Source organism: Canis aureus, chromosome 23 (genome assembly GCF_053574225.1).
Source record: "Canis aureus isolate CA01 chromosome 23, VMU_Caureus_v.1.0, whole genome shotgun sequence".
Lineage (NCBI taxonomy): Eukaryota > Metazoa > Chordata > Mammalia > Carnivora > Canidae > Canis > Canis aureus.
The window spans coordinates 36,350,055-36,366,156 of record NC_135633.1 but is presented as its reverse complement, the minus strand read 5'-3'; the positions used below and the strand labels follow the sequence as shown (position 1 = coordinate 36,366,156).

The 16,102-nt window shown below is 37.2% G+C and overlaps 1 protein-coding gene and 1 long non-coding RNA gene across 31 annotated transcripts in view; one reads left to right on the top strand and one right to left on the bottom strand.

Moving 5' to 3' along the window:
- LOC144295486 (uncharacterized) overlaps nt 1-8,146 on the bottom strand; it is a 29,551-nt gene extending 21,405 nt beyond the window's left edge. Inside the window, exon 1 of the long non-coding RNA XR_013362626.1 lies at nt 8,034-8,146. This is a non-coding gene — a long non-coding RNA (uncharacterized LOC144295486). The remainder of the gene's footprint in view (nt 1-8,033) is intronic.
- Nucleotides 1-16,102, top strand: part of DLG2 (discs large MAGUK scaffold protein 2) — a 1,979,996-nt gene that overhangs the window by 1,464,474 nt on the left and 499,420 nt on the right. The gene's annotated exons all lie outside the window — the stretch shown is intronic.

The window sequence follows — 16,102 nt, the reverse complement described above, 5'->3', positions numbered from 1 at the left end:
GTCATGAATAAATAAATAAAATCTTAAAAAAAAAAAAAAAAGACTCTAGAATCCAAAAATAATTTGCATTATTTGGGCATGAATCCTGGCTCCATTGTATTCTTGCTCGGTGACCTTGATAATGTTTTACTTAATCTCTGATGCCTCCATTTCCTCATCAACAAAATGAGGATAATAATTATACCTATCTCAGGATGATATGACAGTTTTTAGAAAGTTAATACACACAAAGTTCTTTGAGCAGTGTCTGGCATATGGTAAGCTAAATTAATAAGTGCCAACAGAGCTTTCATATTTAATAATATTCTTGGCATATGATTTATATATTGAGTGACCAAGAAATATTTGTGTGAAAGTGTAGAATCATAGCAGCCACTGATTCTGATTTTTTTTTTTTTGTAAAATCCATCTAATTAGGGATACCTAAGCGGTTGAGCAGCTCAGCAGCTGCCTTTAGCTCAGGGCATGATCCCGAGGTCTGAGATTGAGTCCTACATCAGGCTCTTTGCAGGGAGCCTGCTTCTCCCTCTGCCTATGTCTCTGCCTCTCTCTGTGTGTCTCTCATAAATAAATAAATAAATAAATAAATAAATAAATAAATAAATCGTTTAAAAAAACAGTCTAATTAGTATTTATTGAGAACCTAGAGCATGGCTTGACAGTTCTTAAATTCTTGATTGAATGAATGAAGTTCAAAATTGATCACTATTCTATAAAGTTAAAAGTAGAGGGAAATCAAGGTCATTTAGTTTACTTGAAAACAACTAATTTCTTAGGAAAAATTAATGAGGAGCTATTTCTGAAAGCATTTGTATTCAAATAGGCAAACAGAGGAAGTTGAGGTGCAGCAAGTATCCCTCCAAAATGGGAAATAACATTTGTAAAGGTGGAAGTAGATGGTACAGAAATGTTGGCTTTTCTCAGTTCAAAATTAATTAAAGAAAAAGAAGACTGTGTCAGGATTAGGATTCACATATCCAAATAATATGGTTGATTTTACATTGGATGGTGAAAGGAAAAGGGCATTGTATAATTGTGCACTTTGCAAGACCTGATAGAAATGTCATCTTCCCCATTTATCAGCTCTAAAAATGTGAAAATGTTATCAAACTTCTGTATCAACTAATTTGTTAAGTTGGTATAATAGTTGGCCTAAGGATTGAATAAAATAATGCATGCCAAGCTCTCAGAATGATGCCTCACACACAGTACCCAATAAGAACCTACTTATCTAATAGGAACGAAGCCTCTAGTTGTCCAGTTATTGAAAAAAATCCTCTAAACATTTCATTTCCATTTCAAACATGAATATATATTAAATTGCCAATTTTTCTCTAAAGTGGTCCCTATTTTTAGAAGTCCTTCAATGTTTTATGTATAAGATATACTAAACAAAAATATTTGGAGTCTAAGTGTCTAAATAAATACTTCTGGACTTTTTTTTTCTTAGTCTTCACAATTGCCTTGCCTTATTAATCTGACAGTATTTTTTTTTAATCTGACAGTATTTTAAAAACAATCTACTTTCTACTTTCAAAAAGCCTTTTTAAAACATTCACCTTACATTTTATAGAAACAATTCTTTCAGTCTAAATGGGCTTGGTAACAGAGTCAGATGAATCTTGCTAAACACTGAGTAGGTATACAGCTCTACTTAGTAAATACACAGCTCTACTTGTTTGAGGATCACAGTGAAGATATGCTCAAAAGTAGCTTTCTAGCCATAAATATCTAGCATACTCTGGTCCAATCAAGACAATGAAGAGATTGGGTTAATGCAGCAAGTCATTAACTGAAGTAAGGATACTTCTATACTATTGCTCCTGTTTTTTTTAAGATTTTATTTATTTATTCATGAGAGACACAAAGAGTCAGAGACATAGGCAGAGGGAGAAGCAGGCTTCTCACAGGGAGCCCGATGTGGGACTTGATCCCCAGACCGGGATCATGCCCTGAGCCAAAGTCAGACGCTCAACTGCTGAGTCACCCAGGCGTCCCTACTATTGCTCCTGTTAAAGGGGTTAGATTAGTTTTATTTGATGAAATATCACTTCAGTAACACTCTGCAATCAGTCTGACACCCATGTTCTCAGTAGAAATTTAGATACACTTCTCAGATACGTTACTTCACACTTTGTGTTGTAATTGTTTATCTTCCATTCGAGACTCTAAATCCCTCAGTATTAAGTACTTGTCCTCTTTGTACAGCCATTCCCTAGCCTGTGGTAGGTACTGGAGAGGTCCAGAATAGTCTGAAGTCTAGAGGCCATGTCCCATAAAAAAATTAGGAGAAACTGGATTTGCTTAGTTTAAAACAGAGATGACAAGGATGGCTGTACTAGCTAGCTTTAAAACCTCTGCTTTTGGAGTCACCCATAGTGATTTCAGGTTCTGCAATTAAACAGCTTTGTAACTCTAAGAAATCACTTCATCTTTAGACATCTTGGTTTACTGAACTGTAAAATTAGGGAAGTAGAACAGATTATCTGGGGAATCCCTTCTAAGTTAGTTTTTCCACTTATTTGAAGGGTTATCACTTGTTCATAGGTCCGATTGCTCACTCTCTTTCACCTCAGAAGACAGAACTCAGATCAGTAGGTAGAAACTATAACATCATACCTATTTAATTAACAGAGAGAAAAGATTTAATGATTCTCTCTTGGTTACAAGTAAAGGCTTAAGTGACCATGGGCATGGACCTGGTGGGGAGTTGAGGTTCATCTTTGAAGATGAACTTCAAAGTCCTTTCCAATGATAAGATTCTTTGGTTATATAGTTCAAGAGGCCAAATGAAGTAAGAGCTTTCAGCTTCCTTTCTGTTTCATTTTCTTTTTTTGCTTTTGATTCTGTTTCATTTTCTGACTAATTCTGCTTTTTTACCTTTTGTTCACATGTACTGCACTCCTGAGATTAATTTTAAATTTACTAGTTCCCTCCTTAACCTAATCACAGGCCCTGGTTTGAGACACTGACTATTTTCACAGTAAAACTGAGCCAAACCACAAGTACATAGTCTCCCTGATAGGCTAGAGAGAGTCCCAACTGCATTTGTCAACTGAATACCAATGATGTTAGTAATGATGCCTGCATGCAATATATATATGCCACAAACTGCACCCATTGAGTGAATCAGCAGCAGTCAAGGTCAGTAATATTGGAAGTCTCACCAAGTTTTCCAGAGTGAACGAGAACCTAAGAGTAGCTTGATTTCCTGCCTTTTTCCTGCTCTGTGCCAAAAATCAGAGTCTGTGTTTCTGCTGTCTTACAACTATTGCACAATGGCCTGGAATATGTGAGGATATTTGCAAATGGATGAGGACAGAGAGACAATAACTAAATTGTTTCATGGCAATTACTATTTTGGAGGGATTATTCTTGATGCAAGCTGATCACCTTCAAATGATACCCTGAGCACATTTTGTTAGCTCTGAAAAGCAAGAGAACGATTCATTTTAAAGCTAGACAATGTGTTTTGTTGTTTCCTATATTTATAAGTCTTGGCAAAAATGTATTTTCCTTAGATTTTAATCAGGATAAGGAATAAGGTCAATCTAGCAAGTGACTGCTTCAAAATCCAATTAATTGAACCATTGGTGAAAATATAATCCATATTATACCTTACTTGTTTTCCATTAAAACATATGTGCTATGAACACGCATATTTTTATTTGATAAGAAAACATTAACACTGATGGTTGGAAGTGTTTTCCAATATCAAAGTTTGAATATTAACTATTCTTGCATTCATAGAGCATGTCTAAATGTATTTGGCAGTGGCCACTGCCTCATTTGGTAATGGGCTGTGCTGTCAGGGAAGGACTAAGGGTTTTCCTCACTCTCAAAAGTGTGGATTCAAATTGTTTTCATTCTTATATACAAAGCTTTAACTTAGCCCTGGAAAGTTCCCTAACGTTTTATTGATTCAAGTGGCTAAAAATACTAAATGACAGTGAAGAATTCCCTCAAAATGTATGCCTTAAGAGAAGAAGAACTAAAGTTGTTTTATTTAATTGGTTTCCTGTATTCTCTAAAGGTCTATTTTCTAAAATATTACCAAAATCAAACATTTTTAAGTTCATTCATTTTTTAAATTTATTATAGTGATCATAAGGATTTTTCATACTTCTCAAAGTAGTATAAGAATTTAATTTATGGAAAAAAAACAAAAAATATAATTTATAAGAAACAGGAAGATATACAGTTTTATGATTAGCAATAACTTGAAATACAGAAAGTAATTACTTGGGATTGAAAGTCTATGTTTAATGTGTTCAAGTGTAAGACTTGATAGCACAAGAGTTGTATACCTAGTTACACATTATAATTAATTGACTCAACTTCAGCAACCACTAAGTACAAAGACACAAGCATATAATTTAATAATACTAGCATTAAAGTGTTTACCCTGAGCCAGTAGGTGTTTTGATTTCTCTTATTTTATAATTCATGTCAAATGAAAAAATAGATAAGTTATTTTAAATATATATTGGCATACTTCATTTGCTACAATATTTAAGAAAGGAGCTAGGACTTCACAACACATCAACTTTTAGTTTTATTGAAATGTACACATCACTAGATTCATCATATGAAACAAATGTCAGTGGTCATAATCACTGATGTCATGGAAATTTTTAAATAAATCTAAAATTTAAAAGCATGTGTTACAGTTAAAGTTGAGTTCTAGCTAATGTCCAATGTGAGGAAGATTAGAACTTTTATAACTTCCTATGCGGATTTCTTTTCCTAAGAATTTTTTAAGCTTGTTTGATTGCTACTTACTGCGAAGGGTACTGTGCATGTGTAGAATGTTTTAGATTTTGCCAAACTAGAACTATCAACACAGACTGAGAGGCAGAACTGAACAGTAGTTAAGAGCAAAAGCTTTGCTGCCAGACAATCTTGAGTTCATGTCCTGGTCTGTCAGTTGCTAAACTGCTAAACTTGAGAAAATCATTTAACCTCTTATTCTTTATTATTTGTTTGAACAATGGCATAATACTTGCCTCATTCTCTTCTTTTTTAATGAAGTTAAAAGAGATAAGGCATAATATATAAAATATGTTTACCATGCCTGGATATAGTAAATAATAAATACAGATACTATTGTTCCTCACAGATTATGTCAATTAATATTCATTTGCTGAAGGAAAACCTCTAAAAACTCCGCAGTATTCAGTGTCTGTAAGACCCTCCACTTGCTCTCTTGACCTCTTTGGAATCAGTGAAACTCACCCTTGATGAAATTAACAGGCAGCTTAGCTTTCCCTTGCTAAATTAGTCCTTCAAGTCATACAATGCAAAAATCGAATAATAGGTTAGAAAAATATATATATACTGTACTCATAGTATATACACCCAGTATGTTCATTTAGGATGTGAGATTTAGGAGCTTGAGTTAGTGTTTTTATGGATATACTTTATATTTTCACCTCTAGAATCATTGCTTATGGAGATATTTTTTTATTGTTGGCAGGGTTTTTTTCATCTTTAATGCCAAAATATCATGGCAAAGGTAGAAGGAGAAGTTGAAATAAAATGGAAGGATCACCATGATGCAAATGGGCATACTTCTCCCCATCTTAATAAGAAGTGCATGTATCTTCACATTTCTGATCTTCTTTGCATATTCTACCTCAAAATCCCCAAATCAGAGCCAATAGAATATAGTGCCTGTCCTATTAATATGAAGTAAGGTATAAGGAACTATAGTTAAGAGATATAAAAATCTGAAATATATTTTTTAAGATTTTATTTATTTATTCATGAGAGACACCAAGAGAGAGGCAGAGACATAGGCAGAGGGAGAAGCAAGTTCCCAGCAGGGAGACTGACGCAGGACTGGATCCCAGGACCCGGGGATCATGACCTGAGCCAAAGGCAGACACTCAACCACTGAGCCACCCAGGCATCCCAGAATCTGAAATCTTTTAAAACAACTTGTTAAATAAGAAATTAACAGTTACAACCCTGTTCTGTTTGTTTATCCAGTCAACAAATATTTATAGAGTGTCTAATATTTTCTAGGGAAAGAGCATCACAAGCGATATAATTTTGGCAATACCTGCTTGATTCCTACTCTAGGCAAAAGAAATCTGAATTAAGATAGGACCAATAGATCAGGCTACATACAAAAAGAAAGTTATCCACCTAAGCAACAACCTGTTCATACTAGGACCTCTTACTTGAATGGATACCCCCCATCCCTCTTAGATCTATATTACCCCTAGTTTTGCCCCTACTCAGAGTTTAAACTTCATGCTGGACGAAAGAACCAGCATACAAATTTATTTTTGATAGTATAGTCTGAATTCACTTGACTTCACTCGTCAAGCTTTTTTTTTTTTTATCTCTTTTTGACTTCTCTAAAACACTTAAAGCTCTTATCACATTTAAAAAAAAAAGCTCTGAATACATTGTTCATTGTATCATAGTTATTATTATGTTTCTGTCTCTCTAATTTTCTCCAATATACTTATACAAAGTATTTGATGATCCTTTGGAGATGAAGAATGTTCTAGAGCAGTGGTTAAACCAAATCCTTATTAAATCTCCATCTGCCCATAGCTTCCTAAAATAGACTAAACCTACAACTCTAAAAAATATGAACTAGCTATGTTGGTCATTGAAATACAATTTCTGTACCTTTGGAATTTTTCTGCCAATGCCAGCACAGTTCCAAACACATAGACATTATTAATTAAATTTCATATTTAACTTAATTAATATGATAAAGTTAAAGAACTCACAACTTAACCAACTGGAGAGGCTTCACTAAAAAGATAATATAAGAAAGACAGTATAAGAGTACTGGACTCCAGATCTGTAATTTCATTTTCTTCCATGGGATAAACCCAATTTTAATGATGAATGACAGCATTTTAAGAGAATTTAAGAAATAAAACACAAGTCAGTGTGAGTCACAGATGATCTCACAGTTTTGTGTCTTTTTTAGAAAAAAGATTTTATCTATTCATGAGAGACACAGAGAGAGAGGCAGAGACATAGGCAGAGGGAGAAGCAGGCTCCCTGTAGGGAGCCTGATGTGGGACTGGATCCCAGGACCCTGGGATCACGACCTGAGCCAAAGGTAGACACTCAACCACTGAGTCAACCAGGGGCCCCGCAATTTGGTATCTGATAGCTCATTTTATATTCTAGTATTTTATCATTCTTTGTATATTAATAAGACATAAAGTGTATATAAATATAAGTGATTTTCAGTTTACAAGGAATTACCATCACATTTGACTCTCAGTATTATCTTGAGAGGGAATGCAAAGGGAATGGATATTCTTTGAATATTAGTACTTATGCTGTGTGATTTCTTCTCATACATTATCATAATTAATTTTTGACATGTTACGAGGTAACTATTATCTCCCTGATAAAACTGATGCTGAGAGTAACTAAACAACTTGTTACAAAGTCACACAGCTTTTAAATGATACAACCAAAGTTTGTGCCAGTAATCTTTCCAGAAGCCATTGCCTATATTATTATATCCATCTTTCAATTTGGAAACAAACCTATTGAGAATAAGTGAATTGTTCTAAAAATCCATTTGCTATTTTATCATTGCATGTCTTTTTTTTCTGGCTTTATTGAGATGTAGTTGACCTACATCCTTGTAAAAATTAAAGGTTTGCAGCATAATGGTTTGATCTACACATATTGTGAAATGACTGCTGTAATAAGTTTAGTTAACATCCATCATCTTATTTAGATAAAATAAAAATGCAAAACAAAACAAAAATAATTTTCCTGGTGATGAAAACTCTTAGGATGTACTTTCCTGTATATCAGATAGCAGTATAAACTATAGTCACCATGATGTACTTTACTTCCCTCATACTTATTTATTTTGTAACTAGAAGTTTGTACTTTGTGACCACCTTCCTCCAATTCCTCCTCCACTAACTTCCCTGCCTCTGATAACCATAAATCTGATCTCTTTTTCTGTGTGTTTTGTTTTTTAAACTCCACATAAAACTATGGTATTATGGTTTTTGTCTTTCTCTAACTTATTTTACCTAGTATAGTATCTTCAAGGTTTGTCCATGTTGTTGCAAATGACAAAATTTCAACATTTTGCATGGCTGACTAATATTCCATGGCTGTGATAATATTCCATTATATGTATAACACCACTTCTTTATCCATTCATTGTCAATAGAACTTAGATTGTTTCCATGTCTTAGCTACTTGTAAACAATGTTGCTATGAACATGGGAGTGGCAGCCATCTTTTTGGGTTAGTGTTTTTTATGGATATATTCCAAGAAGTGGAATTGTTGGATCATATGGTAGTTCTTTTTTTTTTTTTTTTTTTTTTGAGGATTCTCCATTCTATTTTTAATGGTAGATGCACCAATTTACAATCCCACCAAGAACACTCAAGGATTCCCTTTTCTCTACGTCCTTGTTGGCATTTGTTATCTCTTGTCTTAAGTTATGGCCATTCTAAAAGGTATGAAATAATATCTTATTGTGGTTTTGGTTTGCATTTCCCTAATGACTGATGTTGAGCATCTTTTCACGTATATTTTCTTGATCATCAGTATATCTTCTTTGGAAAAATGTCTGTGTAAGTCTTTTATACATTTTTAATTAGATTACTTGGTGGGGTTATTTTTGCTATTGAGGTTTATGAGCTTTTTATATATTTTGGGTATTAAACCCTTATCACATATATGGTTTGCAAATATTTTTTCCCATTCTATACATTGTCTTTTCATTTTGTTGATTGTTTATTTTGCTGTGCAGAAGTTTTTAGTTTGATATAGTCTCACCTTTTTATTTTTTAATTTGTTGCTTGTGCTTTAAGGTGTCATATGCAAGAACTTATTACCAAGACCCATATCAAGGAGCTTTTTTCCCTTATGTTTTCTTTTTGGAGTTTCATGATTCCAAGTCTTACTTTTAAGCCTTTAATCAATTTCAAGTTAACAAAAGTTTCCTTCTTTTAAATGTGAATATCCAATATTTCCCCAACAGCATTTATTAGATAGACTGTTTTTTCTCTATTAAGAATTGTTGGGGCACGTGGATGGCTCAGTCGGTTGAGTGTCTGCCTTTGGCTTGGGCCATGATCCCGGGGTCCTGGGATTGAGCCCCCTTGTCCTGCTTCCTGCTCATTGGAGGGTCTGCTTCTCTCTCTCCCACTCCCCCTGCTTGTGCACGCTCTCTCTCAAATAAATAAATAAAATCTTCAAAAAAAATTCTTGACTTGCTTGTCAAACATTAACTGACTGCATATGTTTGGACTTATCTCTAGGATCTCAATTCTGTTCCATTAAGCTGGTTGTCTCTTTTCATGCTGGTGCCATACTGTTTTGATTACTACAACTGTATAGAATAGCTTGAAATCAGGACATGTGATTCCTCTTGGTTTGTTCTTCTCTCTCAAAATCATTCCACAATCCCTAAAGAGATTCAAATATATAACAAGATTTCTTTGTGAAAATTAAACTTTCTTGGATGAAAGTATAAGATTAAAGCCAAAGGCACATGCTGCATGCTTTGTACAACTGGATATGTAACATAGAATAGATTATTATAAAGATTAGAGGACTTGATATAAAAGATAGTCTTTAATAAAACAGATTTTATGGCAAAGCAAAGATACTTTAGTTCAATTGTTGTATAATTGAAGATGTTAGCGCTTGTCATACATAATGTAATAAGGCAATCTCTATTACACAATGGTTCCAAAGATTTTCTCTGGCATCATACAATACAATAAATACTGAAAATATTGGTGAGCTACCTTATAAATCTGAGTGATAGCAAGTCCTTTTTGTTTCGTAGTGAGCAAAATGTCCTTGCAAAAAGAGGTAGAGGAACTCTTTCCTAGAACCTAAGCTGAATCTAGATTTTCCAATTATCTCTTTTACAAAGAGCCCCATAAGGATGATCAAATGAAATAGTGAAGCTAGACATCTGCTGAATATGCCCATTTGAATCTTTGATGAATTATAATACGCTTATAAATGAATTTACGAATTTAGGGTTAGCTCTTTAGATTCTTAGCAGATTACAAATGCCTGTTGATGTTATATTTTATATTTCAATGTTTTATTTTATGAATAGGTTGTGACAAAGAGGGAGTGGGGAGAAGAAACCAGAAAAGTTAATATGTTTCAGACTAGATCATGAACATAGGATTGAGGAAAAAAGTTTCCCCAAAACACATATTATTGAGTGATAACTGATTATAGTAAAGAAAAAGACTAAATTGTGGGAAGGAAACAAATTACACTTTATCAGAAAAAAATAGAACATCTTCCCAACAACATAGGATATAACTGAACATACTTTCAAACAACAGCCACCACTAATGAGGAAAATTAGGAGAGATCAAATCTGTTCATGTCATTCGCCTCCTTAAAACTCTTCAAAGGCTTTCCATTACTGCTACTACAGGGCCCAGACCTTTTTTTTTTTTTTTTTTTTTTTTGAGAAAGAGACAGAGAGTTGGGGGAAGGGCAGAGGGAGAGAATCTCAAGTAGACTCCCCTCAGGCAGAAACTGATGTGGAGCTCATCTCAGGACCCACGAGATCATGACTGGAGCTAAAATCAAGAGCCAGAGGGAGGAGCAAGATGGCGGAAGAGCAGGGTCCCCAAATCACCTGTCACCACCAAACTACCTAGAAAACCTTCAAATTATCCTGAAAATCTATGAATTCGGCCTGAGATTTAAAGAGAGACCAGCTGGAATGCTACAGTGAGAAGAGTTCGCGCTTCTATCAAGGTAGGAAGACGGGGAAAAAGAAATAAAGGAACAAAGGCCTCCAAAGGGGAGGGGCCCCGCGAGGAGCCGGGCTGAGGCCGGGGCGAGTGTCCCCAGGACAGGAGAGCCCCGTCCCGGAGGAGCAGGAGCTGCACCGACCTTCCCAGGGGAAAGGGGCTCGTGGGGAGTTGGAGCAGGACCAGGAGGGCGGGGAGGCCCTCGGGCTCCCGGGGACAGTAACAGAGCAACTGCGCGCCCAGGAGAGTGCGCCGAGCTCCCTAAGGGCTGCAGCGCGCACGGCGGGACCCGGCGGGACCCGGAGCAGCTGAAGGGGCTCGGGCGGCGGCTCCGCGGAGGGGGCTGCGGGGCCCCGGGAGCAGCTCGGAGGGGCTCGGGCGGCGGCTCCGCGGAGGGGGTTGCGCGGCCCGGGAGCGCGAATCCACCAGCGCAGGCTCCGGAGCACAGGGCGCCGGGACACAGCCCAGGATCCGGCCTCCCCCGGGACAGGCAGAGGCCGGGAGGGCCCAGGACAGCAAGGACGCTCCTGCCCCGAGCTGAGCAGAGCAGCGGCCCCGCCCCGGAGCCTCCAGGCCCTGCAGACGGAGTTCCTGCCGGAGCTGAATCCAGGTTTCCAGAGCTGCCCCGCCACTGGGGCTGTTCCTCCTGCGGCCTCACGGGGTAAACAACCCCCACTGAGCCCTGCACCAGGCAGGGGCACAGCAGCTCCCCCAAGTGCTAACACCTGAAAATCAGCACAACAGGCCCCTCCCCCAGAACACCAGCTGGACTGACAACTTCCAGGAGAAGCCAAGGGACTTAAAGTACACAGAATCAGAAGATACTCCCCTGTGGTTCTTTTTTTGTTTGTTTTTGTTTTTGTTTTTGTTTTATTTTGCTTTTTGATTTGTATCCTTCCCCCACCCCCTTTTTTTCCTCCTTTCTTTTTCTTTCTCTTTCTCTTCCCTTTTTTTTTTTTTCGTTTTTTTTTCTTTTTCTTCCCTTTTTTTCTCTTTCTCTTTTCTTTCCTTCTTTCTCTCCTCTCTTTTTCTCTTTTTCCCAATACAACTTGCTTTTGGCCACTCTGCACTGAGCAAAATGACTAGAAGGAAAACCTCACCTCAAAAGAAAGAATCAGAAACAGTCCTCTCTCCCACAGAGTTACAAAATCTGGATTACAATTCAATGTCAGAAAGCCAATTCAGAAGCACTATTATACAGCTACTGGTGGCTCTAGAAAAAAGTATAAAGGACTCAAGAGACTTCATGACTGCAGAATTTAGAGCTAATCAGGCAGAAATTAAAAATCAATTGAATGAGATGCAATCCAAACTAGAAGTCCTAACGACGAGGGTTAACGAGGTGGAAGAACGAGTGAGTGACATAGAAGACAAGTTGATAGCAAAGAGGGAAACTGAGGAAAAAAGAGACAAACAATTAAAAGACCATGAAGATAGATTAAGGGAAATAAACGACAGCCTGAGGAAGAAAAACCTACGTTTAATTGGGGTTCCCGAGGGCGCCGAAAGGGACAGAGGGCCAGAATATGTATTTGAACAAATTCTAGCTGAAAACTTTCCTAATCTGGGAAGGGAAACAGGCATTCAGATCCAGGAAATAGAGAGATCCCCCCCTAAAATCAATAAAAACCGTTCAACACCTCGACATTTAATTGTGAAGCTTGCAAATTCCAAAGATAAAGAGAAGATCCTTAAAGCAGCAAGAGACAAGAAATCCCTGACTTTTATGGGGAGGAGTATTAGGGTAACAGCAGACCTCTCCACAGAGACCTGGCAGGCCAGAAAGGGCTGGCAGGATATATTCAGGGTCCTAAATGAGAAGAACATGCAACCAAGAATACTTTATCCAGCAAGGCTCTCATTCAAAATGGAAGGAGAGATAAAGAGCTTCCAAGACAGGCAGCAACTAAAAGAATATGTGACCTCCAAACCAGCTCTGCAAGAAATTTTAAGGGGGCCTCTTAAAATTCCCCTTTAAGAAGAAGTTCAGTGGAACAGTCCACAAATACAAAGACTGAATAGATATCATGATGACACTAAATTCATATCTTTCAATAGTAACTCTGAATGTGAACGGGCTTAATGACCCCATCAAAGGCGCAGGGTCTCAGACTGGATAAAAAAGCAAGACCCATCTATTTGCTATCTACAAGAGACTCATTTTAGACAGAAGGACACCTACAGCCTGAAACTAAAAGGTTGAAGAACCATTTACCATTCGAATGGTCCTCAAAAGAAAGCAGGGGTAGCCATCCTTATATCAGATAAACTAAAATTTACCCCGAAGACTGTAGTGAGAGATGAAGAGGGACACTATATCATACTTAAAGGATCTATTCAACAAGAGGACTTAACAATCCTCAATATATACGCTCCGAATGTGGGAGCTGCCAAATATATAAATCAATTATTAACCAAAGTGAAGAAATACTTAGATAATAATACACTTATACTTGGTGACTTCAATCTAGCTCTTTCTATACTCGATAGGTCTTCTAAGCAAAACATCTCCAAAGAAACGAAAGCTTTAAATGATACACTGGACCAGATGGATTTCACAGATATCTACAGAACTTTACATCCAAACTCAACCGAATACACATTCTTCTCAAGCGCACATGGAACTTTCTCCAGAATAGACCACATATTGGGTCACAAATCGGGTCTGAACCGATACCAAAAGATTGGGATTGTCCCCTGCATATTCTCGGACCATAATGCCTTGAAATTAGAACTAAATCACAACAAGAAGTTTGGAAGGACCTCAAACACATGGAGGTTAAGGACCATCCTGCTAAAAGATAAAAGGGTCAACCAAGAAATTAAGGAAGAATTAAAAAGATTCATGGAAACTAATGAGAATGAAGATACAACCGTTCAAAATCTTTGGGATGCAGCAAAAGCAGTCCTAAGGGGGAAATACATCGCAATACAAGCATCCATTCAAAAACTGGAAAGAACTCAAATACAAAAGCTAACCTTACACATAAAGGAGCTAGAGAAAAAACAGCAAATAGATCCTACACCCAAGAGAAGAAGGGAGTTAATAAAGATTCGAGCAGAACTCAACGAAATCGAGACCAGAAGAACTGTGGAACAGATCAACAGAACCAGGAGTTGGTTCTTTGAAAGAATTAATAAGATAGATAAACCATTAGCCAGCCTTATTAAAAAGAAGAGAGAGAAGACTCAAATTAATAAAATCATGAATGAGAAAGGAGAGATCACTACCAACACCAAGGAAATACAAACGATTTTAAAAACATATTATGAACAGCTATACGCCAATAAATTAGGCAATCTAGAAGAAATGGACGCATTCCTGGAAAGCCACAAACTACCAAAACTGGAACAGGAAGAAATAGAAAACCTGAACAGGCCAATAACCAGGGAGGAAATTGAAGCAGTCATCAAAAACCTCCCAAGACACAAGAGTCCAGGGCCAGATGGCTTCCCAGGAGAATTTTATCAAACGTTTAAAGAAGAAATCATACCTATTCTCCTAAAGCTGTTTGGAAAGATAGAAAGAGATGGAGTACTTCCAAATTCGTTCTATGAAGCCAGCATCACCTTAATTCCAAAGCCAGACAAAGACCCCGCCAAAAAGGAGAATTACAGACCAATATCCCTGATGAACATGGATGCAAAAATTCTCAACAAGATACTGGCCAATAGGATCCAACAATACATTAAGAAAATTATTCACCATGACCAAGTAGGATTTATCCCTGGGACACAAGGCTGGTTCAACACCCGTAAAACAATCAATGTGATTCATCATATCAGCAAGAGAAAAACCAAGAACCATATGATCCTCTCATTAGATGCAGAGAAAGCATTTGACAAAATACACCATCCATTCCTGATCAAAACTCTTCAGAGTGTAGGGATAGAGGGAACATTCCTCGACATCTTAAAAGCCATCTATGAAAAGCCCACAGCAAATATCATTCTCAATGGGGAAGCACTGGGAGCCTTTCCCCTAAGATCAGGAACAAGACAGGGATGTCCACTCTCACCACTGCTGTTCAACATAGTACTGGAAGTCCTAGCCTCAGCAATCAGACAACAAAAAGACATTAAAGGCATTCAAATTGGCAAAGAAGAAGTCAAACTCTCCCTCTTCGCCGATGACATGATACTCTACATAGAAAACCCAAAAGTCTCCACCCCAAGATTGCTAGAACTCATACAGCAATTCGGTAGCGTGGCAGGATACAAAATCAATGCCCAGAAGTCAGTGGCATTTCTATACACTAACAATGAGACTGAAGAAAGAGAAATTAAGGAGTCAATCCCATTTACAATTGCACCCAAAAGCATAAGATACCTAGGAATAAACCTCACCAAAGATGTAAAGGATCTATACCCTCAAAACTATAGAACACTTCTGAAAGAAATTGAGGAAGACACAAAGAGATGGAAAAATATTCCATGCTCATGGATTGGCAGAATTAATATTGTGAAAATGTCAATGTTACCCAGGGCAATATACACGTTTAATGCAATCCCTATCAAAATACCATGGACTTTCTTCAGAGAGTTAGAACAAATTATTTTAAGATTTGTGTGGAATCAGAAAAGACCCCGAATAGCCAGGGGAATTTTAAAAAAGAAAACCATATCTGGGGGCATCACAATGCCAGATTTCAGGTTGTACTACAAAGCTGTGGTCATCAAGACAGTGTGGTACTGGCACAAAAACAGACACATAGATCAGTGGAACAGAATAGAGAATCCAGAAGTGGACCCTGAACTTTATGGGCAACTAATATTCGATAAAGGAGGAAAGACTATCCATTGGAAGAAAGACAGTCTCTTCAATAAATGGTGCTGGGAAAATTGGACATCCACATGCAGAAGAATGAAACTAGACCACTCTCTTTCACCATACACAAAGATAAACTCAAAATGGATGAAAGATCTAAATGTGAGACAAGATTCCATCAAAATCCTAGAGAAGAACACAGGCAACACCCTTTTTGAACTCGGCCATAGTAAGTTCTTGCAAGATACATCCACGAAGGCAAAAGAAACAAAAGCAAAAATGAACTATTGGGACTTCATCCAGATAAGAAGCTTTTGCACAGCAAAGGATACAGTCAACAAAACTCAAAGACAACCTACAGAATGGGAGAAGATATTTGCAAATGACATATCAGATAAAGGGCTAGTTTCCAAGATCTATAAAGAACTTATTAAACTTAACACCAAAGAAACAAACAATCCAATCATGAAATGGGCAAAAGACATGAACAGAAATCTCACAGAGGAAGACATAGACATGGCCAACATGCACATGAGAAAATGCTCTGCATCACTTGCCATCAGGGAAATACAAATCAAAACTACA